Source organism: Pongo abelii, chromosome 7, assembly GCF_028885655.2.
Source record: "Pongo abelii isolate AG06213 chromosome 7, NHGRI_mPonAbe1-v2.0_pri, whole genome shotgun sequence".
NCBI lineage: Eukaryota > Metazoa > Chordata > Mammalia > Primates > Hominidae > Pongo > Pongo abelii.
The window spans coordinates 15,512,770-15,538,948 of NC_071992.2; the positions used below are offsets into that span (position 1 = coordinate 15,512,770).

General features: G+C 35.5%; 2 long non-coding RNA genes across 2 annotated transcripts in view; one reads left to right on the plus strand and one right to left on the minus strand.

Moving 5' to 3' along the window:
- LOC129060895 (uncharacterized) overlaps window positions 1-26,179 on the plus strand; it is a 293,512-nt gene that overhangs the window by 111,675 nt on the left and 155,658 nt on the right. The window contains exon 2 of the long non-coding RNA XR_010141052.1: window positions 22,193-22,354. This is a non-coding gene — a long non-coding RNA (uncharacterized LOC129060895). The remainder of the gene's footprint in view (window positions 1-22,192; window positions 22,355-26,179) is intronic.
- On the minus strand, window positions 9,581-25,443 carry LOC134761908 (uncharacterized). The gene is made up of 3 exons (XR_010141053.1): window positions 25,280-25,443; window positions 10,884-11,026; window positions 9,581-9,793 (listed from the first exon to the last, which is right to left on the minus strand). It is a non-coding gene; the product is annotated as an uncharacterized LOC134761908 (long non-coding RNA).

The window sequence follows — 26,179 nt, forward strand, 5'->3', positions numbered from 1 at the left end:
CTGTTTTGTGTCCAGGAGTAACTATTTTGTTTCTTTTATACTTTCCCCAGCTGCAGTGGGCTTTCATCTGTGCAACAGGGCTTATGGTCCCTCTAGTCATTAGAGAAGAATCACGGGTCACCTTTCCCACAGGAGTCCCTGTTGCCCTTCTCCAGGCTTCCACCATGAGAAGGTGACTGTGATCTCACACGCTGCCCTAATTTTGAGACGGAGTCTCGCTCTGTGGCCCAGGCTGGACTGCAGTGGCGCGATCTCGGCTCACTGCAAGCTCCGCCTCCCGGGTTCACGCCATTCTCCTGCCTCAGCCTCCCGAGTAGCTGGGACTACAGGCGCCCGCCACCACGCCTGGCTAATTTTTTGTATATTTAGTAGAGACGTGGTTTCAGCATGTTGGCCGGATGGTCTCGATCTCCTGACCTCGTGATCCACCCGCGTCAGCTTCCTAAAATGCTGGGATTGCAGGCGTGAGCCACCACGCCCGGCCTAAACTTTCTTACGCCCACTCGGAGTTCGTCTGTGGAGAGCGGCCTGTGAGTGAGTGAACATCGTTTTGTGTGTATCTCTCAAGAGGTTCTAGCTTCTCATGTGATTCCTGTAAACACTAATTCCGTAGCAACCCATCAAACATTGTAACCAAATTCTTCTTACGTGGTTATGGTACCTGGCTTCCCTTCCTTCTGTGTTCTTCTCAGGTGAACAAATGCACATGCCTCATCCCCTTAGTAGGTCCTGCTTTTCCATAGAGTTTACACTACTCGTTTGCCTTGAAACTGTAGCCCTCTGATGGGCTCCAGAAAAGTTAAAATATTTTTAGCGCTTCAGCTGTCTTGTGTTATTAGAGTAGGAAATATTTATTTCCAGCTTTCTGCCTTCTAAAGAAGAGCTCTGCCCTGCAACCCTATAATATTTCAACCCTACCATATTTATTAGTATCTACATTACAGCTATAGAGATAGTAATCATTCCTTCCATCTACCTAAAATAATTAGTTCTAATAGTAAAAGATTCTACCAGTGGGTATAGTGCTGGATTCAATAACTTTTTATCTTTTTTATCCTAGTAAGAGATTGTATAATTTGACTTTGACTCTTATTGTTGTTCAGACTTTGACTCTTCTTGCAGTTTAAGTGGCAGGAGTGAAAGTAGTGATACCCTCTTTAGCTGGGTTAGGATTGCCTCTTATATTTTGACCTTGAATTCAATAAAGTAATAAATAAACTGTCAAACACGTCACAGGGAAGGTAGGAAGCAGAGGCTACAGAACACATTGAATGCTTTTTTGATATGCATTTTTTGCCTCTATACTACTTTAAGCTCTTCTATAAAATAATTATAAGTCATGTAAAAAACATGAAATTAATTTTTGTAAATTAGTTCATTGATTTACAATTGATTTGTGAATTGAGATGATGTAATAAAATGCTTAAATACAAAACAATGTTAGTGATACTGAATTCTTAATGTATTATTCAACAAATATTTTTGAGCCCTTATTATGTGCCAACACTGTGAAATTTCCTCCAAACTATATATTGACTTTTCTAGTTTAATTATGGTTCCAAAAAAGTTGACTCATTAGTCTGAATATTGTGAAGTCACATTCTAAAGTAGAATGCCGATTTCCAGGAAAAGAATTTCCATGGGTTCTGTGAATAAATGAAAAAGGAACCTTTCATTTCTCTGTCTGACCATGACAGAAGACAATCACTTATAAGTATTTTGTCAATAATATCATACACCCAGTAAAACCTCTCTTAGGAAGCAGAGAAAGATACTAAGAAAGGAAAGACCTTGACTCAAAATTGTCTCCAAGTTATAATCTAGCCATGAAGATAAAATTAACCACCATCACTGTCTCCCTAAGCTTCCAGTATTCTAGTATCTTCTTGGCTAGTCTTATTCTAAACATAGACACAGATTGCAGCTCATGTTTAGTCTCATTATGTTGTAACTGAATATAGTCTTATCTCTCTAGAATTTAGCTTAATGTGTATTGGCTTTCTCTGTTGTCACTAAGTATTAGTATTATTAAATATATATTAATAAAATTAACAATGTTTTCTTAACAAAAATTACCAAATGTGAGTTATCAGGTAGCATATTTCCATATTTTCATATATAATTTTTGTTTGTTTGTTTGTTTTATTGAGATGGAGTCTTGCTGTGTCACCCAGGCTGGAGTGCAGTGCCGCAATCTCAGCTAACTGCCAGCCTCTGCTGCCCAGGTTCAAGCGATTCTTGTGCCTCAGCCTCTGAGGTACCTGGGATTACAGACGCGTGACACCACACCAAGCTAATTTTTTTTGTATTTTTAGTAGAGATGTGGGTTTTGCCATGTTGGCCAGGCTGGTCTTGAACTCCTGAGCTCAGGTGATCCACCTGCCTCGACTCCCCAAAGTGCTGGGATTATAGGCGTGAGCCACCACACCTGGCCTATAAAGTATTTTTATTGTTAAAAAGACAAAATAGTACAGAAAGATATGAGCAAAAAAATTAACAGCACCCCTCTGCTTCCATACACTCAATTCTGCCTCATAGTTAACGACAGTCACGCTAAAATACTTTTATATACTTACTCAGCATTTTTCTAATCATACAATATCATATATCTAACCAGCTTGCTGTCATGTATTTATCTGACATCTATTTCACTACATATTTCTCTATCAGGCACCAAGATTTGGCTTCAATTTTGTGCTTAACAAAATCTTCTATTAAGCTTTGCATCATTCTTGGCTTTGGAAAGCCAATATTTGAATAACAACTTCAGTGTCATTTTTGACATTCTTGAACTTGTATCTTATCAGTGATCGATGAACACTAATTAACGTGCCTAATTAAAGAGGAATGATTCATAACATTCAGACTTATTGCTAATCTACAAATGTTCACTTTCAATTTTTCTAAACTTCCTAGATGAAATTAGGAGTTAAATATTCTTAGATGCTTTAGGCTTGGAATTCTATCAGTTAAATATTTATTGCTGCAAGATGTTATTATTGCAAAATGATACAAGAATTAATGGTGATTGTGGAAGCTGATAATTTTAGGTACAAAAACAGTGAGTAAATTTCAAGTAGATAGGTAAACTAAAAGATACATTTACTTAACTAATAACAAGTAAACCAGAAAAACAATAGAGGCAAAGAGAGAAAAAGAGAGGTGGGATTAGGCAGAAAACTTAGGAATATAATTTCCTTTTTGAGTCAAGGTTTATAAGGTTAAATGAAAATATAGATAGCAATAATAAAGCTTAGATCATATCACCATTCAAACTTGTGTAGAATTATTGAATATTCTTTCATTCATCACATTAAACAAAATAAACTTGTAAAAACTAAATTTAATTTTTATATAGGCCATGAATCTTTTAATAAAAAAATTGTTTGAGGATTCTTTACCAATTGGAGGGACAAATTAAGAGTATAATGTCAACATTCTTTCAGATTCAGTGAGGGGTAAGCTTTCTAAAACCATGTGATAAATTACTTTCGATCAGAAGAAAAGATCATAAGGATAAGGATGAGAAGAAAGTCTTAGAGAAGAATAAATTAATGATTCAAAAGTTTACGATTCAAACTCCTTTACTGATCTCATTTGAAAATGAGGAAAATTATAGTACATAGGGTCAAGTTAGCAGCAGACTGAAATAATGATGCCTGTCCTCTGTCAAACTTAAAAAAATTGACAACTAAAGTTTGAAATTAAAGAGTTATGGTAATAATTTGTGATAAAAAGTTCATATTGTCATCTCAGAAGGCTGGTGTTATTTGGCTTCAGCTTTGGGTGAATAGTAATTTTAATTTTGGCAATTCAGTGTCTGAACAAACATGCATTTGGCATATCTCTAGTATGAGCAAACTATTCAGCAATTTGAACTTAATATATCTTGGCTATATGTTGATATTTGTATGTATATTTTCATTTTCAGTTTTACTGTTGTAAGCAATCTTAAATGAATATCTCATTCCTATTTGTGTCTCTGTCGGTGCAAATATATTTTTAAATGAACCTTAAGAATTATAGTTTCTTGTTTAATTAAAAAATACATTTTCTAATTTAATTTCTTTTGCACAAATTGTTTGCTTAAAACGCTACATAAATTTACATGCCTTTTATGAATGTATGGAGTGGTCTAGTTAGTATGCATCTTCAGCATTCACTCCCCAAAATGTTAAATCCCTATCTAAAAAGTAAAATAAGTCATACTGATCACATACTAAATGTTTACTTCCCAGTTATATTTCTTTTCCTATTCATGTCCTACATCTCATTATTATTAGGTTATAATTTTTTCTTATTGAATGATGAAATTATATACTTTTAGACAATTGGCATTGTATTTGTCCCATGTATTGGAAATAGTTTTCCAGTCTTTGGCATTTTTGTTAATAATATGTAATCTACATTTTTCATGCAGAAATTTGTTTCTTGAATGAAAAAGTAAAGTAATTCCATCATCACTTTTCTCTGTGAATTAAAAAAACACTACATTTTAAGTGATCTTCCATAGTCAGTGGCTATTTAAAATACTGACTTCATTTGCCTCTAGGAGATTTGTGATTAGCATTTTTACTTTGAAATCTTAGACTCAGTAGAAATGTTAGTAATAAGTTCAGTCGTTGGTTTTATTTTTTATTTTTTTATACGTACCGTTTTTGAAACTTGCACTAATACAAGAGCCGGTTGCCACATGTAGCGCTTAATTCTAGTTTATGTTGATTAAAATTAAGAAAAAGTAAACATTTAGTTCTTCAGTTGCAGTAAGCATATTTCAAATTGCTGGATAGATGAATGTGGCAAGTAGCCACTGTATTGGTCAACATAGATTTAGAATATTTCCAACATTCCAGAATTTTGTATTAGTGCTGCTCTAAACTATGTAATGCATATTCTAGTTTGTTCTCCTAGTTTCCATTTTCAACTTTGACAAGTACTAAATTTTGATGTATATATTTCAGCCAGGTATTATGATAAATATGTAAATAAAAAATAAATGTTTAAAAATTATAATAAAACACATGGTGGCCAGGTGCGGTGGCTCACACTGGTAATTCCAAGACTCTGGGAGGCCGAGGTGTGGGGATCATCTGAGGTCAGGAGTTCAAGACCAGTCTGGCCAACATGAGGAAACTCCATCTCTGCTAAAAATGCAAAAATTAGCTGGGCATGTCTGTAGTTGCAGCTATCGCGAGGCTGAGGCAGGAGGATCACTTGAATCCAAGAGGTGAAGGTTGTAGTGAGCTCAGATCACACCACTGCACTCCAGCTTGGGCGAGAGAGCAAGACTCCGTCTCAAAAAAAAAAAAATAAAAAAAATTAAAAACCCACGAAATATGTTATTTCATAGTTCTTATGCATTTGTGAATGTATTATTTAATTCTAGCAATGTAGGAAAGGCAGGGCTCATGATACTAATTCTACAGATGAAAAACTGAGACATAAAAAGATAAAGTGATGTGTCCAATTCACATAACTATAAGGGGTGTAACCTAAATTGGAGCACAGCTCTCTGATGTTAATTCAGTTTCTTTCTACTCTATTAAGTCCCTGTAAATCGGATCCAATTAACTGAGTTCATTGCCAACTGTCAAGCACACTTTGACTATTACATACTATTTTCCTTTTGTGTCTTTTATACCTCGTATTTCATTTATACCTGGAGTGCATTTGTAATTTTCACAACCTGTTAAAATCTTTCCCCCCTTGAGAGTCCAGTTAAAAATGTCGCCTTCACTCATTTTATATTCGTTTTTAGCTCTATCTCTACCCTTTAGGGAATGTATCATGAGTTGCTTTTTAGTAATTTAGCAACATGTGAATATATCTTATTTTTTCCACTAATTTATAAATATATTACAGATAGGGGCAAAGTTATATTCAGTTTTATATCCCTAGAGTATCTCTGATAGTGTTTGGTATTGAATCGACATTAGTTACAACAAATAAATGGATACAAAAGGACTTTTTAAAGCAGCTCAGGAAACTCTCAGGGTAAATTTGCAGAGACTGCTTTAGTTTGAACAGAGCATTTTAAATGAAGACACGGATTTCCTTACTTGATTACTTTTGTTGTAATGCAGACAAGTTTATGTCCATTTGCAGTACTTACTGGGAGGAAAATGACAGATGTGAGTTGTAAGCAGAAGAGGAGATGGAGCCACTGCTCATTCTAAATTTCCTAAGAATCATATCCTTATTCATTTAATCTTGGGAAAAAAAGCTATTCTCTCCCCCTATAGATAGCAATTAGGATCTCTGTTTCTCCAGTACAAGAGTAGTAGTTTTCTATTTTAAACTTTGCTCTTGGAAAGTGTCTCACCAGGAAATGGCCTTCATTTTCATCTCATACATTTTATTTCTTATAATTTGCCAAAATGAATGACACATATTTTCACTTCTGATTTTTTTAAATGTTGAGTCATCAAAGACAATTGAGCTCTCACAGAGATAAATGGAAATGAACTGTCTATATGAAAAGAAGCAAGTTGACAGAAAGCAATTAAACGAAGCAAATATTTCTTACATAAGTGGTACCTATTCAGCACATAGGGCTTTGAATAATTTGCAGAGTCATGCAGACTCACTTTGGAATGCAGAAAGTTTCTAAAATAATTTAAATATGTCCGGTTGACAGTTTCTTGAATACTTTGAGTAAAAGCATGTCACAACTAAGAATAGTAATAGAAAGAACTGAAGTATTTTAAAAGAAACAGGCTAGTCTTATGAAACAACACAGATTCATATTAAAAAGATCAATTTAATTTAAAAAATGTGGAGGAGAGGGATTAAAAAGCATTTGAAAGATTTTGAAAGCATCCAGGTTCAATTGCAGAATGAATGGTGTATACCAGCAGTGTAGTCTGGGATTCATGAATCCCTAGGATTCTGGGACGTTTTCAGGAGGAATTGAGAGGTCTCAACTATTTTCTTCATAAAATAGGATGCTATTTTCCTTTTTCACTGTGCTGATACTTGCGCCAATGAAACAAAGTGATGATGGGTGAAAGTGCTGGTGCCTTGGCAGAAATCAAGGCAATGACAGCAAAAGGTCCTAGTAGTAGTATATTCTTTACTACCAGTTCAGCTATTTTGTTGTTGTCGTTGTTGTTTGTTTTGTTTTGTATTTTGGTGTGAGCCACCACATCCAGCAAGGTCTATTCTTGCAGGGGAAAAAAAAAAATGCCAGGAGCAGTGGCTTATGCCTGTAATCCCAGCACTTTGGGAGGCTGAGGCAGGCGGATCACCTGAGGTCAGGAGTTCGAGACCAGCCTGGCCAACCTGGTGAAACCCTGTCTCTACTAAAAATACAAAAATTAGCCAGGTGTGGTGGTGGGTGCCTGTAATCCCAGCTACTCAGGAGGCTGAGGCAGGAGAATCGCTTGAACCCAGGAGGTGGAGTCTGCAGTGAGCCGAGGTCACGCCATCACGCCCCAGCCTGGGGGACAAAAGTAAAACTCCATCTCAAAAAACAAACACAAAAACAAAAAAACACAAAAAGTAGTTGTTAATTAAGAATGTTCCTATAAAGAAGTACAAGTTTTAAATTTCATTAAATCTGGATTCTTTTAAGTATTCTGTGTAACAAAATGTATATATAAAGCAGGACTTTGGTTCCTCACCACATAAAGTGGTGATCTCCAAGAACCGCACTCGTGCAATTCTTTGAGAACTAAAGTAGCCATTTTGTTTTAACGGAACATCATTTAACTTTAAAGAATGTCTGACAGAGTTTAATTCAGATTTGAGTATTTAGGGGGTGTTTTCTCAAAATGAACAAATTGAATCTATCACTTAAAGGAATAAAACCGACAGTATTTATTGCCAGTGATAAAATTTAAGCTTTCAGGTAAAAAATAGAACTTATAAAAACTTATATATAGCACCATAAACCTGGTAGGTTCTCAATACTTAAAGATTTTTCTGATAAGATCAGTGGCATTGTTAACACATGAGAATTTTTAGATATTTTATAGCTCAGTGACACAATAAGTCTCAAATGACCAATGCCTGATGTTACAAAATCATGAATCAGTTAAAAAGTCCCAAATTGCAGATAGACGAATGGTATTTAAGGCATCACAGAATAAAAATTCATTGACAGTGCTTCCATATTCCACATTGAAATTCACCTTGATTTGTAAGATTTGGTGTAGTATCAAAGAAAAATACTAATAATGATTTTGTGTCTGGCTTCTTTCACTTAGTATAATGTTTTCAAGGTTCAAACACATTGTAGCATGAATCACTTTTTGAATGAGTGATATTTCATTATGTGTATATGCCATATTTTATTTTATACACTTGCCAGTTGATATTTGGCTTGTTTCCACTTTTTGGCAATTATGAATAATACTGGTATAAACCTTCGTATATTAAGTTTTTGTTTAGACATATGTTTTCAGGTCTCTTGGGTATATTACTAGGAATGGAATTGCTAAGTCATGAAAACTTTATGTTTAACACTTCTTTAGGAGTTGCCAGACTATTTTCTATAGGAACTGAGCCACTTTACAGTCTCATTTATATGTGAGGGTTCCAATATTTTTACATTTTCCTCAACACTTGTTATTATGTGTCTTTTTGAAAACAGCTATCCTTGTGCATATGAAGTTGTATCTCATTGTAGTTGGTCTTGATTTTCATTTCTCTGATGACAACTAATGTTTAGTATTTGTTCATTTGTTTATTGGCTAGTTTTAGATTGTCTTTGCGGAAATGTTGGTTGAGAGATTTTGTTCATTTTCAAACTGGCTTGTCTTTTTACTATTCAGTTGTAATGGTTCTTTATACAGTTATTATGCAAGTCCCTTAACAGTTATATGGTTTGCAAATATTTTGTTCCATTCTGTCACTTGTCTTGTCAATTTCTCAATGATATCCTTTGAAACACATTTTTTCTTTCCTTTTGATGAAGTCAAATTTATTTATTTTTTCTTTTGTTGCTTGTCCTTTTGGTGTCATACGTAAAAAGGCTTTGCCCAATTAAGGGTCACAAATATTTATTCTTAAGTTTACTTTTAAGATAGTTTATGGCTTCACCTCTTAAATTTTGAGTTAATTTTTCTGCATATGGTGTAAGAAAGCAGTCAATTAAAACTTCATTCTTGAGTGTGTGGATATCTAATTTTTCCAGAACCATTTGCTTAATTATTATTTGCCCATTTAATTGTCTTGGCATCCTTGTGAAAAGAAAATTTCTCATAAACATAAGGACAAATTTCTAGACTTTCAGTTTTATTCTCTTGATGGACATGTCTAAACTATGCCAATACTTTATACTTACACTAACTTTGTAGTATATTTTGAAATTAAGAAGTGGGAGTGTTCCAACTTTGTCCTTCTTTTCAAAATGATTTGGCTATTTTGGTTCCCTTGTCAATTTCTATAAGAAGCTGGCTGGGATTCTGAGGGATTTTATTGAAACTGTAGATCAGTTAGAGGAATATTGCCATCTTTACAATCTTAAGTATTTTGATCTTTAAACACAAGATACCTCTCCATTTATTTAGCTCTTCTTTCATTTGTTTAACAGTGTTTTGTGTTTTGAGAGCATAAATTTTATACTCCTTTGGTTACATTTATTCCCAAGTATTTTTATTTTGTTTGATGCTATTTTAAATGAAATTGTTATCTTAATTTAATTTTTGATTTATTGCTAATACATAGAAATACAGTTCATTGTTGTACATTGATTTTTCATGCTGCAACATTGCTGAACTCAGTTATCAGTTCTTATAATATGTGCATGTGCAAGCTGTCCTTGTACATTCTTGGGCAGAGGATGAGATACCTATGGCAGGAATTTAGCTTAACTTTAAAACAGAGATAATAACAATACACACAAAACTAATTGCCTTCTTATTTAGGGACTAAAACCACCTTTGTAAAAATATCACATTGTCCACAAGGTTAAAATTATGTCTCAGGAGTCATGTAGCCAGAGGCCACAGATTTGTAACCTTCCAGATAGCTCCTATAGATAATATGACAGTAATAAAACCTAGGGTTAGTGCTTGAGATATTTTTCAGACACTGCATTATGATGTACCAGCTGGTAACACCTAGATTGGCAACTCATACCAAGAAACTGATAACAGGTCTTGTAACCCCTATCCAGGAACTGACTCAGTGCAAGAAGACTGCTTTTACCACCTGTTTTCATGCCTGACCCAAACAGGTGGCATTCTCCGTTCCCTAACCCACTGACAGCCAAACTATCATTGAAAATTCCTAGTCTCTGAATTCTTGGGGAGGTGAACTTGAGAATTACCTTCTGTCCTTCTGCTTGGTTGGCCCTGTAATTGCTAAACTATTTCTTTGCTGCAAAAACGGTTGCTCTCAGTGTATTGGTTTTGCTATGCAGTAGGCAGGAAGAACCCATTGGCCTGTAATGTAAATAGACCTTCAAAATAGCTTCAATTTTTTTCTATTTACAAGGAAACCTTCCTTTTGACATTTAAGCTTTATATGCTTTCAAACTGACAGACTTACTTACAGGTTATATCAGCTGGTATTTGCCAAACATTTATCCAGGGACTTTAAAGATAATTCTCTGCAGATTTTTTACACTCTTAATGAGTCAACATTAGGCTCTGTAGAAGGAAATGAAAATGTGCACACTATATTTGTTGTATCAGTAAAAGGCAATATCACAGGATTAGGAAATCAGAGATTGAAGTTTTGAATAACTGGAGGTAGTTGTACATGAAATCATGAACAGCAAAAAGTTTTGCATTTCTAAGAGCCTATTTATAAAAACAATTTCATTTTTTATTACAATAAACCATCAGTTGATTCTTTCACAAACACCATATGTAAATTAACCGTTCTAAATATTATGAAAATGATATAGTTTGAATAATCTTAAAAATCAGATAAACCATAAAACGATTTCTTGTGTTGGCAAAGGAAATGTGAAAACAGATCCTGATGCCTGGTGTTTAACAAGAGTTTTGTTTTCCAGGGATGAAGGAACTTCTCCTCCCTTCCTTGAAGATTTTTTAATTTTAGTCTGTAAAACAAACTGAAAACAGACAGATGAGTAGGAGAAAAGGCATGCAAGTCAATTTGTATGCAAATGCACAGCAGCCACACAAAATGTGAGACTCCAGGATGAGGCAGATGACTGAAGATTTTATACTGTACAGAAATGAGTAGGGGTTTTTAGCTCTTGGAGGGCAGTGGTAACAGGCTATTGGAGGGTGAGGAAAAGAACTAAATAATGAGCAAAGGCTGTCTTGTTACACAGATGAAGTCTCCCGAGCAGCAGCCCTCAGAGAGATGGTGTAGCTTTTAGTAAGTTTGTCTGTCAAACCTTGGTAAGTGTCAAACCTTTAGTCTCTTTTTCCTGTGAGTTAATCTTTCCTAGATCCCAATAAGACAACCTCAGAAAAAGCCTCTGCCTGCATATTTTGGGTTAGAAGCATATTTTGGGTTAGTTGTGCCAAAGAAGCATATTTTGGGGTGGAATATTTTGATTTCCCAGTTTCAAAAAATACATATTAAAATGTTTATTTCTATGGCAGTTTATGGAAAACACACATAATCCTCTTTCAGGAAAGGCATGGTTATGCCATATTTCTTATGATAGTAATTTGGTTTAGTAGTGCTACATATTTTTCATAGTCTCTTTGTGAGGTTAGAAGCAGGATGGAGTCAACGATGGAGTCAACGATGCCAGATTTATCTCAATGTCATAATTTTTGCAAAGGTACTTTCATTTGTGCCTTGGAATCTTTGTTTTAAAAATTTTGGAGGACAAAGAAAAAGTTATTTGATTTAGTGGCATTATTATACATTGGTAGTATCAGTGGTTATTCAAAACTTGTGGCCATTTCTAGTTAATAATATTTAAAATAAGCCTAGTTATTAAATTATACCCAGTGTTTGCTTCTATTTCTCCCTGCTTCTGGCATTCATTGCTCATTGAAATTATTACATTAACATGTAACTACAACTGATTATATTTTCAAATCCAAATAGTTGAAGTGAGAAAATAGGGTTTTCATTCTCTAGATTCGCAACAACACTTTCACACAAGTATTCTACTTCATATCAAAACTTTCACTCCTTTGAGAATCATATTACCGTATCCTTTCTGCATTTTCTACAGCTTCCTTTGTAGGTTCTACATCTATTGCAGACTTTGACACCTGGACCATATTTGCCAGATTTACACATATTTGGATTATTTGAATGGTCTTTAACCATCACCTGTAAAACTCCAAACAGTAGCTTTGTATCTAATTCCCCGGGCTCTTGCAGCTTCTATGGCCATCTACATTTACAGCAAACATCCTCCCTGCAGGGTCAAATTCGCCACGTTTTCCTAATCTGACCTGGTCAAGCTCAGAGCTTTATAATATAACTTGCCTGTTCTCTGACCATGATGTCCTGTTTTTCTAACTCTTTTACTTCCTTATTTCCTTCATTTTATTTCACCAAAGATTCCAAGACCTTGTTATCTTACTTCTGTTTTAGAATCTGTCAGGTACTTTCTGATCTCCCTTCCTTCACTGGCGTTCCTGAATTTTCTGTCAAAGGTCTGAACAACTTTTTCAGTAGCCCAGATTTCTCAGCACCTGTCATTTTGTCATATTTATCCGTTCAAAATGAACCCGGAATCACTGCTGTGATCTGCATTATGTTTTCATTTACTTCATTGAATAAGTGCTGTGGAGACAAAAAATACACAGGTAAAAATATCCTGATAAGTAACTTTGAGTGTGACTTCAAAACATTTCATTAATACCTTTACTGATCTTGGTCAGCTCTATCTTTGATTCCTCACAGTGATTATTCTAAACTTTTATGACTTTCCTATGTCTCCTTCCTCAGTTTCCATTAACCTCATTCTCATTGGACAACCTTATTCTTATTGAGAAGAAACAAACCAAACAAAACAAGAAATAGATCCTGTGATCATTAGTTGCAATCTCACTTCTACACTCACCTACAAACATATCTACTCCATATTCCCTATTCTTTTCTCTATAAGATGTAAATATGAGATTTTATGTTCTTTTTGAGTAAATATTTCTATATGTTTGTTTCTTTTTTTTTTTTTTTTGCTCCCTTGAGAAAACTTGCTGAGCTAAGCGAATAAGCTCTTTTTTTGTTTCCCATTTTACCTTTAATCTCCTTTATCTTCCTGGGAAACATTCCCTCAGTGCATAGATAGGCTTAAATAGCCTTTTGCTAAACAAACATCAACAAACCCCTTTCTTTCTTATCTTTTTCTTAAAAATTATTTGTATACCCTACTTTCAATAATGAATAACCTTTCTGTTTCTTATACTAATATCTGTTAATATTTTTTCTCTTCTTCCTATGGAGATTAATCAATAACAGTCCTCATCATTCTTTGTGTTTCATATACCTTCCTAAATCCCTCTAATACGGTTTTTGCTTTCCTCATGACACCAAAGCTATTTTTGTTATGTTCTCCAGTAACTTGTCATTCATACATTCAATTGGCACATTCAATTGATATTTTTCAATATTTGTTTTGTTGAAAGATTATATTACATTTGATGACTGTGGAAGAATTTTTCAAATTCTTTCCTAAGTCCCACTTCACATTATTATTTGGAAAGACAGGAATGCTAAAATCACTTCACCAGCTGTCTTGCAGCTATGATCTTTGAAGTGAAATGTGTTTCTCCTTTAGAGGCACTCCACAGAGATCAGGAAAAAGTGGAGTCCAGATCTGTGGCTTGAAGCTAGTGCTTCCAGTAAATAAGATTTGGAAATGGGTGGGTTACTTTCACTTGTGTTCCATTGCCGGGTGTTCAATGTCCTGCTGTCAATAAATGACATTGGCCGCAGACCCCTCATCTGATTTCCTAATTCCTGACATGACTTTAGCTTTGTGTGCTCATTCTCCAGCATTCCAGTTGTGAGAGCTCCTTGGGAAAGCAGCAGAATCTTCTGGTTTTCCTTGTAGGTATAGTGATGGCTTTGCGGCATTAACTCTTTTTGAACTAAGTGTCATTCCAGAAGATCTAAATTGGAAACAGTACCTTCAAGATGCTTAACAGTTAAATAAAAACTCCACAGGAATCCCCTTTGCAACAATTGTAACAGTGCGAGGAATCTAGCATAAACAAACTCCATCTTTCTTCTAACCTCACAAGCTTACTGCCCTTGCTCATTGCTGAATGTAGGCAAAGCTAACTATGGGAGAAATTTGGCTTACGGTTTGATGTTTAATCAAAGAGAATAATAATTCCTTCCCAATACTGACCCCCTCCTTGTTCAGGGACCCAGACCATCTTTGTAAGGCTAACAAAAGGCCACAGCATTAAAATTATGGGAGGGGCCTTAATTCTGCCAAGATGTAGGCATGGTTAAATGATAACTAGCCCGAGTCATGTAGCCAGAGGTCCCAAGATTTGAAACACCACCCCTACCTTACTCCTATAGATAACATCACTATTACAAAACCTAAGATTGATCTTTGAGCTATTTTTCAGACTTTTGCATTCTCCTGACCTACTGACTCTACCTGGACTCATGACACATACGAAGCAACTGACTCAACCAATCATGTGATCCCCACCTGGAAACTGACTCAAGTATACGAAGACAGTTAGACACTCTTACTGTTTTGTCCCTAACACAACCAATCAGTAGCACACATTCCCTAGCCCCGTGCCTGCCAAATTATCCTTAAAAATCCTAGCCTCTGAGCTTTCAGAGAAGCAGATTTGAGAAATATTTCCAGTCTTCCCACTTGGCTGCTTTGTGATAATTAAACTCTTTCTTGACTGCAACATCCCTGCTGTTCTCAGTGTATTGGCTTTTCCAGGTAGTCAGCAAGAAGGAGCCATTAAGCTGTGACACAATTATTAATTTAAATATCTTCATACTTCAAAATCCTATGTTGTATTCTGCTCATCTGCTGAATGAATTCTGAATGCTAGAAAACTTATTCTCCCTTTCTTAATTCTTTTCATTGCCATGACACAGCGCTCCTCCTGTCATTGTCATACCTCTTGGTTTTGCCTTCTTCTTAAACAGCTTCTCTTTCTCCTTTCTGTTTCTATATGTCTGTATTTAGGAACAACTCTTAGAGTCTACACACTGTCCTTGGTGGTCTTACACATTCTCATTTTTTTTTTTCTTAGACAGTTCTGTTGCCCATGCTGGAATGCAGTGGCACAAACTTGGTTCACTGCAGCCTCAACCTCCTAGGCTCAAGTGGTCCTACTACTTCAGCCTCCTGAATAGCTGAGACTACTAGCACGTGCCACCATGCCTGACTAATTTTGTTGACTTTTTGTAGGGAGGGGATCTCACTGTGTTGCCTGGCTGGCCTCAAACTCCTTGACTCAAGCAATCCTCCCATCTTGGCCTTACAAAGTGCTGGGATGGTAGGCATGAGCCACCCCATCCAGCCTGATGATCTTAATAGCAAATATATTCCAACTCCTAAATTTGTATGAATAAGTCAGACTTCTTTTTTTTTGCTTTAGACATAGACTAAGCTACTGCGTATCTCCATATGGTTATTCTACTTGTTCCACAAAAATTAACATGGGGAAAGTGAGCTCACTCTATTTCTCTATCCCCAAATATGCTTCGTTTCTGTACATTTTCATTTGATTTTTTACTAATCATGCATCCTTATTTGTCATTTTTATTCTCATCTTCTCATATCACATTTCACATTCAGTCAAAAAATCCCTTCCTACATAGGAAGCTATAGAAAATACAGACAGGGGCCAGGCACAGTGGCTCACACCTGTAATCCCAGCATTTTGCGAGGCCGAGGAGGGAAGATCACGAGGTCAGGAGATCGAGACCATCCTGGCTAACACGGTGAAATCTCATCTCTACTAAACATACAAAAAATTAGCCGGGCGTGGTGGCGGGTGCCTGTAGTCCCAGCTACTCGGGAGGCTGAGACAGGGGAATGGCGTGAACCCGGGAGGTGGAGCTTGCAGTAAGCCAAGATCGCACCACTGCACTCCAGCCGGGTGACAGAGTGAGACTCCATCTCACAAAAAAAGAAAATACAGAAACGATAAGGTAGAATGATTCTCAAAGGAGTAGAAGTTTTGATACGAAGTACTGATCTCATCCCCCGTCTTTATCCAACTACCGTTTTTAAAAATTTGAGTCTTTGAAGGGTGTGGTGGCTTATGCCTATAATCTCAGCACTTTGGGAGGCCTAGGTGGGCAGATGACTTGAGGCCAGGAGTTCGAGACCAGCCTGACCAACACAGTAGTGAAAACTTGTCTCTACTAAAAATAGAAAAAATAGCCAGGTATGGTGGTGCATGCCTGTAATCCCAGCTACTTGGGAGGCTGAGGCATGAGAATTGCTTGAACCTTGGAGGCAGAGGTACTGAGACGAGATAGCGCAGCTGCACTCTAGCCTGGGTGACAGAGTGAGATTCTGTCTCAAATAAAATAATTAAAATTTAAATAAAATAAAATTGAGTCTTTTTCATCTCTCACGTAGAGCACAGCAAAAGTTTCTTCACTGGGCTTTCTGTCTTCCTTAAATTTATTCTCATACACTGCAGTCAGAATACTTTATATAAAACACAGAATACTTGATATAAGCCACAACCAAGGCATGTTATTTCTCAGGTGGTTCCTGTTAGTGGCACTTCATTGTATAAGACAAGGCCTAAATTCCTTAATGGTATTTAACTCTATCATCAACCTGGCTTCTCTCTATCTTCCTTGTCTCCCTTCTCCTCTTCTGAGGTTGGTCCTGGTATACCTTCTCTCTATTCCATGGCTGACACACTTACACATATGCAAAAAGATACACTTTCAAATGAATGAAAAAAGCCACATTTTACTAAAGTTTACTGCAAATAGTAAATTTTAATTTGAAACCTAAGCTATTGCATCTCTCTTCACCTCAATTACAGAGATACGACCAACAGCATCCTATAGAGGAGAATTTTTTACTAGTATTTATGGGGTATTTTCTAGATAGCTGGCAAAACTGTGAGCAATATCTTTAGAACATTTTCTATATAATTCTGATACAGGTCCAATAAAATTTGTATAGTTTTTTGCAATATTTAATAATGTTTTAAGTTGGTAAGTGGTTAACTCAGGACTGAACCTATATAGCCAATCTCCAAAGCTGTTTCCTTTACCATACTCTATATTGCTTCTGGTAGATTTAAAAACATCATAAGTTATGGTAGTGATGGCAATAGATTAGTTTCCTGGGGATGTCATAACAAATTACCACAAACTTGGTAGCTTTGAGGCAACAGTAATTATTCTCTCATAGTTCTAGAGACAAGAAGTCCAAAATCAACTTGGTAGGACTGCTTTCTCTTGGAGTCTCTGAGGTCAAATCTGCTCCATGCCTCTTTGCCAGCTTCCAGAGAAAGCTGGCAATTCTTAGCATAGCTGTCTGCCATCTGTATCTCTGTAACTTCCTCTTTTCTTATAGGGACACTTGTCCTTATAAGAAACTTAGAGTCCATCCTAAATTCAGGTTACTTTTATTTTGAGATTGTTAATTACATCTTCAAAGATCCTTTTCTCCAAATAATGTCACATTCTCAGATACTGGGTGTTAAGACTTGGAAATACCTTTATTGATGGACACAATTCAATCAATTAAAAGGATTGTCAAGGTATCATGGAAATGCTATTGACTATATGATCTGTGTAGAGTTATAATATGATAAGTGCGCCAAACAAAAGGCCTCATTTACCACTGCTTTCAATCCCATGGCTCAATTATAACCAAAAATATTTTAGAAAAGTATTGTGAGAATTCCATGTCTGCCAAACTAGTGGAAAAAATTATTTCAAATTTCAGATTGAAGGGAAAAGAGAAAGATTTAATAGAATGCATGTGCATCATTTATCACAATTGCTAACAATGTTTTTATAGAATGAAAAGGAATTTTTTGTCAATAAAACTGATGCAGGAGATAGACATTATTTAGGCAGATAGTGACAGCAAAAGGGTCCATGGCAGAACTTCCCGTCTAACAAAAATCAGCCCAAGAAATCATTTATTTTCTAACAAAAAGCAGCCTAAAAGATCGAGCTGCAAAGATAAATAAGGAAGCTGGAAGCGTGCATGGGGGGATGCTGGCAGCTACACCAACAGAACAAGGCTCCCTGGGAGCCACGCATGTCCACCATGGGGCTCGACCTTCCCTTTGTTGTTAGCATGTGTACCATAACAAATGGACAACGTGGAGAAGCTCAGGCAGAGAACCCACATGCGTAATAAAAGATTGGGGTGGGGGCTGCCAGAGAGTCACTCCCTATGCAGATGGCACAACAGGACCTAACACGTTTTTTGTGTCCTTTGTAAATCAGACACCGTCTCCCTACTAGGTCATCTATAAAAAAAAACCCTTGCATTTCACCACAGATTGGTAACTCATTTTTCTGGGACCCCTCTCTGTAGCAGAGAGCTGTTCTCTTTCTTTTGCCTATTAAATTTCTGCTCTGTACCTCACACTTTGTGTGTGTCCATGTTCTTGATCTCTGTGCCTGTGAGACAAAGAACCTCGGGTGTCACCCCAGACAACAAGGGCGCCTCAATACGATTTTACTGATGAGGAGACAAATGATGAGATGTGTAGTTTTCCATTTATTTGAGTTCTGTTTTAGTTTTTCCTACAGCAACCATACTAGCATGATATATAATATTTTTTATTTTCCTGTGTGTGTATGTTCATAGGCTGCCACTCACTGTCATTTTTACTTCGGGTAAGCATTTCTCTGACTTACCGAATACTCTTGAAGAAATATGTATGTTAATGATTTGCAACTCATAAAGCAGTTTTTTATATCCCAAGTGAGGCTGAATGAGTGATAACTTTAGGCCTAGCCACATTTTGAGAAAATATGATATATAACACATGAGTATTTGGAACATGAATGAAAAGAAATCAAATCAGTTTTTATTCTTCACTCCACTGACAACATATCACAAGTCAAAAATGATTCCTCCTGAACTTAAATGTACAAAACGTCTCACTTTGAAAGCTGGAATTACATTTTTGGTTCAGTAAAAAAACAAAACAAAACATTTTTTTGAAATTTTATTCCTTTGTGTTATATAAAATCCTTTAAATTGATGTACTTGCTGTAGAAAAATTTTAAAAGAAAGATGGACAAAACCTGCACAGTGATGAATTGTCATAAATTACATAATCAAAGATAATTTTTCATCAAAAAGCTAAATTTATAGTAGACTTAGGAAATTGTTAATACTTAGATGCTTATAATTTTTGAGGAAATATCATGTTATAGACACTGTAAAACTAAGATGACAAACTGTATTATATACCGTAAGAGACTGTTTATAGGTTCATGAACAACCCCAAGTAGGAAAGAAGAACAAACCTGGAGATACCACACTATCTGATTTCAAACTACCTTGCCAAACCATAGTATTAAAAAAAGCATGGAAGTAGCATAAAAACAGACACACTGATCAATAGAATAACATAGAAAGCCAAAACATAAACCCACAAAATTTGTCAATTAATTTTCAACAAAGCTGCCAAGAAGACACAATGGGGTTAACGCAGTCTTTTCAATAAATGGTGTTGGAAGAATTGGATATTGACATGCAAAATAATGAAATTGAACCCTTACCACATGTCATGTACTAAATCAACTCAAAAGGGAGTAAAGATTTAAAATCTGAGGCTGAAAACTCTTGGAAGAAAACATAGGAGAAAAGCTCTATAACATTGGTCTGGGCAATGATTAGTTAGGTATCATCAAAAGTACAGGGAACAAAAGCAGAAATAGACAAATGGGATGGCATCAAATAAAAAAGCTTCTGTGTAGCAAAGGAAACAACAGAGTAAAGAGACAATCCACTGATTGGGAGAAAATATTTACAAACCATATATGGGATAAGAGATTTATATATAAAACATGTAAGGAATTTAGCAACATAGTAACAATAAAATAACCTGTTAGAAAATGGGCAAAAGATCTGAACAGACATTTCGCAATAGAATACATAGAAATGGCCAACACATATATGAAAAAAAAAATGCTCAACATCACTATTCATCAGGGAAATGCAAATTAAAACCACAATGAGATGTCACCTCACAACTGTTACACTGGCTGTTATCAAAAAAGATAACACATTGGTGAGGTTATGGAGAAAAGAGATCCTTTGTAAACTATTGGTGGGAATGTAAATTAGCAAAGTTCCTATTATTTTTAGGCAGCATATTTGCAATTTTGGTAATCTTAGATGTAAATATATACTATTTTACTTCTTCCTGCAGACTAAAATGTTTATGTCCCAGCAAAATTTATATATTTATATCTGAACCCCCAATATGAACCAGGGAGTGGGCCCTTATCAGATTCAGATGGTGAATTTGTTGGTATTTTGATCTAGTACTTCTCAGCTTCATAAGTAAAATTCATGTATACATTTGTGTTGTTTATAAGGCACCCAGGGGATGGTAGTTTGTTATAGCAGCCTGAAAAGACAGGTACTCATCCTTGCTTATTGTATTCTATCCTACCAATCATTTGAAAAGCATTTATTGAACATCTGTTTTCTGGGTTTTGGGAATATAACAACGCAGATAATACAGCTGCTTTCCTGGAATTACAATTAAACAGGAAAATACATATATAGTTTGAAAAAATAAATTAATCCTGAATCAAAACTGCCTTTCGGTGCTGTACAGAACAAAACCAAAATACTCTAATGGTATTAAGCTGACGATCCTCTTATTCAATACAGTGTATAGTCTCAGAATATTTGCTGATTTGCACACTTATGAGGCATTGGCAGATCCCTGGATCATTCCTTCCTTACTCAAGACGCAGGCAGCCTTCAGGCCCTCAGTTTTCCTGAGGAATTCCTTTTATTGTTGGATTAATAACATTGAGTCTAGTAGATGCAGAGTGACATATGTTAACATATTCAAATAGACAGGTCCTTAACATACCTAACTTCCCATATATTAATAAAGAATTATTAATGTGATAAGTTACAGTAATTTGAAATAAATGTTTCTTGGAATTATGCTACTGTATAATTGGGGAAAAAAAAAAAACATCTAGCCACCACCAGAACAAACTTCCTTGCTTGTCTTTTAATATAGGCATCTGATAGCCATAGAAAGGGACAATCTAGACACAATTTTGCAACGCAGTTTGCCTTGAAAAGAGTCAAGTTGCGCACAGGTGGGAAGCAGAAGTTCTAGTTTATACAACTTGGGTATGGCTATGTCTGGAATACTACGTAAAATTCCTGGAAGTCACTTGCCCTAAAACATAAGGGCAAAGACAAACAAAAATAAATTTAGAGAAGATAGGGAAGTAGATTAAAATATTAAATATGAATAAGTTGGCAAAGGAAAGAAAGAGGTCAGATTACTGGTCCTCAGTTGTTTTCAGTGTATAAATTAACAGAGAGGAGAACAGAAGAATGGTTCAGAGACCTCCAAATTGAAGAAAAAGGTTTTGTTTTCCTTCACTCAAAATGGCTAAAGATCAAAAATACTTCCTAACATTAAGTGTTCCATGATGGCTTTTTTTTTTCTCTGCTGAAAGTTTTTCATACCATTAAATAAAATTTTTCAAATTATTAATGAGAAAGTTGAATTCTAGATGGATTAAGTGTCTTACTATAATAGTAAAAAACAAAGGTGGCTAGAACCCAAATCCCATCTCCTGGCTGGCTGATCTGTTTTGTACCTGCATAACTGGGTATCCCTTAACTAGTTATTCACAACAGGGTCAAACTCCCTGAAGTCAATATAGTTTCAAATATATACTCTAATTGTATTTAATAATATTATTTTATCTTTAATTTTTTTATTTTTCACAATGCAAAATACAGAAAACCCAGATTAATTTTTTTGTGGCTTTAAGATAACAGATATTAGTGATTCTTAATGAGGTACATGGTGTCTACTCTTGAGCTTATTAGATGCAATATTGAGAAGGCTTTTATATTCATCAAAAGTGTCAGTGGATTTAAAAAGCTTGGGAATTCACTACTCTAAATAATGCAACTGAAGGATAAAGCCAGAATTTTGCTCAGAAATGATCAAAGTGAGGTTGGAACCTTCATAAAGTCATGGAATGAGAAGCCGGAAAAATGCTTAGTCCAAGTGTTGGGAGGTTCAACTAGAAAGATCGGGGAAAGGAACATGGTTCATAAAATACATTACTATACCTACTTTCCTTTCTGCAGCTGAACTAATGTGGCAGAAATGAAGACTCAATTTACATCAGCCTACATTGCTGAGGAGTGTGGGAGAGAATATGACAGCCACATACTTCAAAGGTGGAAAATAGAGGGACAAGTGTTAATTTACTTGTTAGGAGAAGTCTGAAGCCTACTTTGGAATGCAGGGTAAGTCCTGAAGCAAGCATATTAACCATCAATCCCCACCCAGAGGACTTGGGAAGTAGACGGAGGTGGAATTCCTAAAATTGGGGTTGTAGCTTGGGCCATCAGCAAATAAGAGGGAAGGCTGAAAGTCTCTTTTTACAAATCAGAATCCCAATTTCTTTCTCCGTCCTGTGCATATAAGTAACTACCCGTCCTGCAACCCAGAATAAGTGGGAGATTTGATCTCTAAAGTAACCAGAAAGCTTCTGTACTCATCATATGATATGATTTGGCTGTGTCCCCACCCAAATCTCATCTTGAATTGTAGCTCCTACAATTCCCATGTGTTGTAGGAGGAACCCCATGAGAGGTAATTGAATCATGGGGTTGGGTCTTTCCCATGCTGTTCTCGTGAGAGTGAATAAGTCTCACGAGATCTGATGGTTTTATAAGGGGGAGTTTCCCTGCACAAGCTCTCTTCTCTTGTCTGCTGCCGTGTGGTTCGTGCCTTTCACCTTCCACCATGATTGTGAAGCCTCCCCAGTCACATGGAACTGTGAGTCCATTAGACCTCTTTCTAAATTTCCCAATCTCAAGTATCTCTTTACTAACAGTGTGAAACCTGACCAATACACTGCATTAGACACAGCTGAGAAAAAAAGATTATGCAGCTAAACCAAGGGAACTAAGTGAACATACAACCCCAGGTTCATCTTAGTCAACTTGTCCCACAGAATGCTGGCATCTGGGTTTATAGTTCCCAGGTGAGAGAATAAAGGATATGATTCTTCTCTATAAACCAATGACTGATAAAATGCCTACAGAAAATTACAATTGATTGTTTTTGGTCTGCATCTATCTCAATCTCCCAACTCTAAAACCTACTTTGTAAAAAGTTTTTGCCCATTCAAAGCAATCACAACAAAACAAAAATAAAAACAAAATAAAGCAAAAGGTATCAGAGAAACATAAATAATAAAAACAGATTATTTAAAAAATACTTTACTCAGGTAAAATAACATATTTTACTTATTAAATGAAGAGAAATTTATAGAAAAATATTTATAGAATAAAGGGAACTCTTGTATATTAATTAATGATGAAAACATCAGCTCAAGTAGCCACTTTGGAAAAGAGTTTGGTGATATCTGTTAAACATGCAACTACAGCATATCCATTCTTTGGTACATACTTAGAACAAATGAGGGAAACTATATATTTGGCAATACCAGGCGTTGGCATGGGTGTGAACAATGGGAGCATTTTTATACTGCTGATTCATGTGTAAACTTGTACAACCATTTTGGAAAAATAATTTGGCAATATCTCTTAAATTTGGGCACTCATATATCCTGCAAATCAGCAGTTATTTCACTCTCAGCCAAATACTCTATATAAATTCTTACATTTTCTCAGGAGACATGTAGAAGAATTCTCATAGCAGCTTTGTTCATAATAAAAAAACAAAACTCCAGGCCCATCAACAGAAGCATTCATAAATATTAGGTTGGTGCAAAAGTAATGGTGGTTTTTGCCATTGGTTTCAATATATTGTGGTGTGTATTTGCATGATGGAATCTCGTACCTCAATGAATGTGAAAGTATGACAACTATTAAGTATCATTGTGATACTGAGATAAGCAAATCTCAAAGACTGCTATATAATACAATTCCATTTTATGAAGCTTAGAGGAAAATTGAAAAAAATATTGTTTCTGAGTTAAGATGTATGAGATAAAAATTTTTAAAACCAAGATGATTATAACACAAATGTCAAGAGAATAATTCTCTTCTCTGGGCAGAATTGGAAAAGGACAGGAATGAACCCATTCGAATGATGTATGTAAGATTGTGTTATTATGTAAAACAGAGAGTTCATGGGAATTTATTTAATTATTTTAGTCATAAAATATATTTATATATTTTATAAAAAATATGTAGAATATCACATAACTTAAAATACTTTAAATTATTATACTACACATGGAAAAGAAAAAGATTAAAGGTTGAAAATATGTCATGTAAACTGACATAGACAAATCTCCAAGCAGAATGAATGAAAAGAGAAAGGTATCAAATATTATGGTATATTTGTAATTTGAGAAAAAGTTGGAATATAAAACTTTAGAGATATGGACGCCCTTTGGAAAGGTACAGAAAGAACGAGTATAAGTGGATGGCTGCTTTATGAAAACTGATTATTTGGGAAAGAGTATGTGGGTGGGAGGATCATTTTTTAATTCTATTACTTACTAAAATAAGAAAAGTCAGAGAAGAATAACCAAGAGATAGTCACCTGCAGAGATCCAGTGTCAAGAGAGGAAGAAGGAGGAGAGGGATCAAGTACTATAAAGTCCAAGGAAGGACGAAATTAAATGTAGAAAGACATTTAACTCCAAGAAAATAAAGGGAAAGATGGGGGAATTTTTTCCCTTGTATTAGTGGCTAAAACAACAATAACAGTAAAACACTGAGAAAAAAAGAAAAACTGAGTCTTCTGTTATCTGAAGCAAAACGGTATCATTTTTCTGTTGATCTGTGGATCTAATAACATTCTTCCACTGCTTGTAATAATGAACTCTGTGTTATATTGAAAACTTTAGTTTTATCTTCAATAATCAAATACTTAGCAATGGCCATTTTCATTTCAAGAAAACAGTAGCCAGAATTCAATTATATTTAGCTCCTTAGAAACCCTCATTTCCATAAACATGCTTTTTGTCTTCATTTTATTGATTTAAGTACACATTTATTTATCTTTTTCTAGAATACCTTGTAAGCATATTGAGAGCTTTTCCTGCCAAGTGTAATTTGTCTGTATTACTGAAAAGTGTTAAACTCTAGCTAGTGTTCAGTAAGCAATAATGGTTATTTTTTATTTACTCATTATGTTATATGAAAATATATTCGGGCAAGATGAATTTTATTTGCTAGCATAATACTTACTCTTCCTCATTTCTGTGGATTCTTACATTTATTTGGGTGCCTGTGTGAATTTATCACTATTTTCATTAAGTCTTTGTTGTCAAACCCTCAGCAAGTATGTTACTAACTGAAGAGACTTGTTAGTCACATTGAAGGGGGTAGGTGTAAGCTTCAAGGAATAGCCCTTACAGACTTCTGAAATGACATTGAACATGGCAGATACACATTCTATATAATTGGGAGGCTTTCGGTAAAAGGAGAGGCAGTGTGATGTAGCAGAATGGGTCATGGAGTCTAGAACCTGTATATCTTGGTTCACATCCCATCCTTATGTTTGGCTATGTGGCCTTGGGTGACTTATTCAACCTTGTTATGCCTCATTTTCTTCATCTGCACAATGATCATAATAAGATTGTTGAAAAGACTGTGCCATTTTATATATAAAGCACTTAGAACAGGAACTGTAATACAGCAAGAAACCATACATCGTGATCGTGATCATCATCATCATCATCATCATCATCATCAGTTGCAGTACTTAAAATTTACCATTATCATCATTCCTAAGCAACTGTAGGTAAAGCAGCAGAAGTCCTCGGTCTGAAGTTTAAACAAATAGTTTGTCTTGGTCATCTTGGTTATGACACTGTAAGAAAAAATTGTAACTGAGAATTGTTTAAAAACATTTTCATTTTATTTTGTTTGCTTATTTTATAAGAAAGTGTTGCTCATCAGTTAATATACTTTCACTTTATTGATTTTTTTTTTTAATATCCACATGTTCTAGTCATGCAGTCACAAGTCAGACCACCTCACACTGGTTGACAGGTGCTGTACCCAACTGAATGTCATAACGCCTCAAGGTTTCAGGGGGACATTCTGTTGATGACTTTGTTCAGGATGCGTTTTTCGCTATATAGA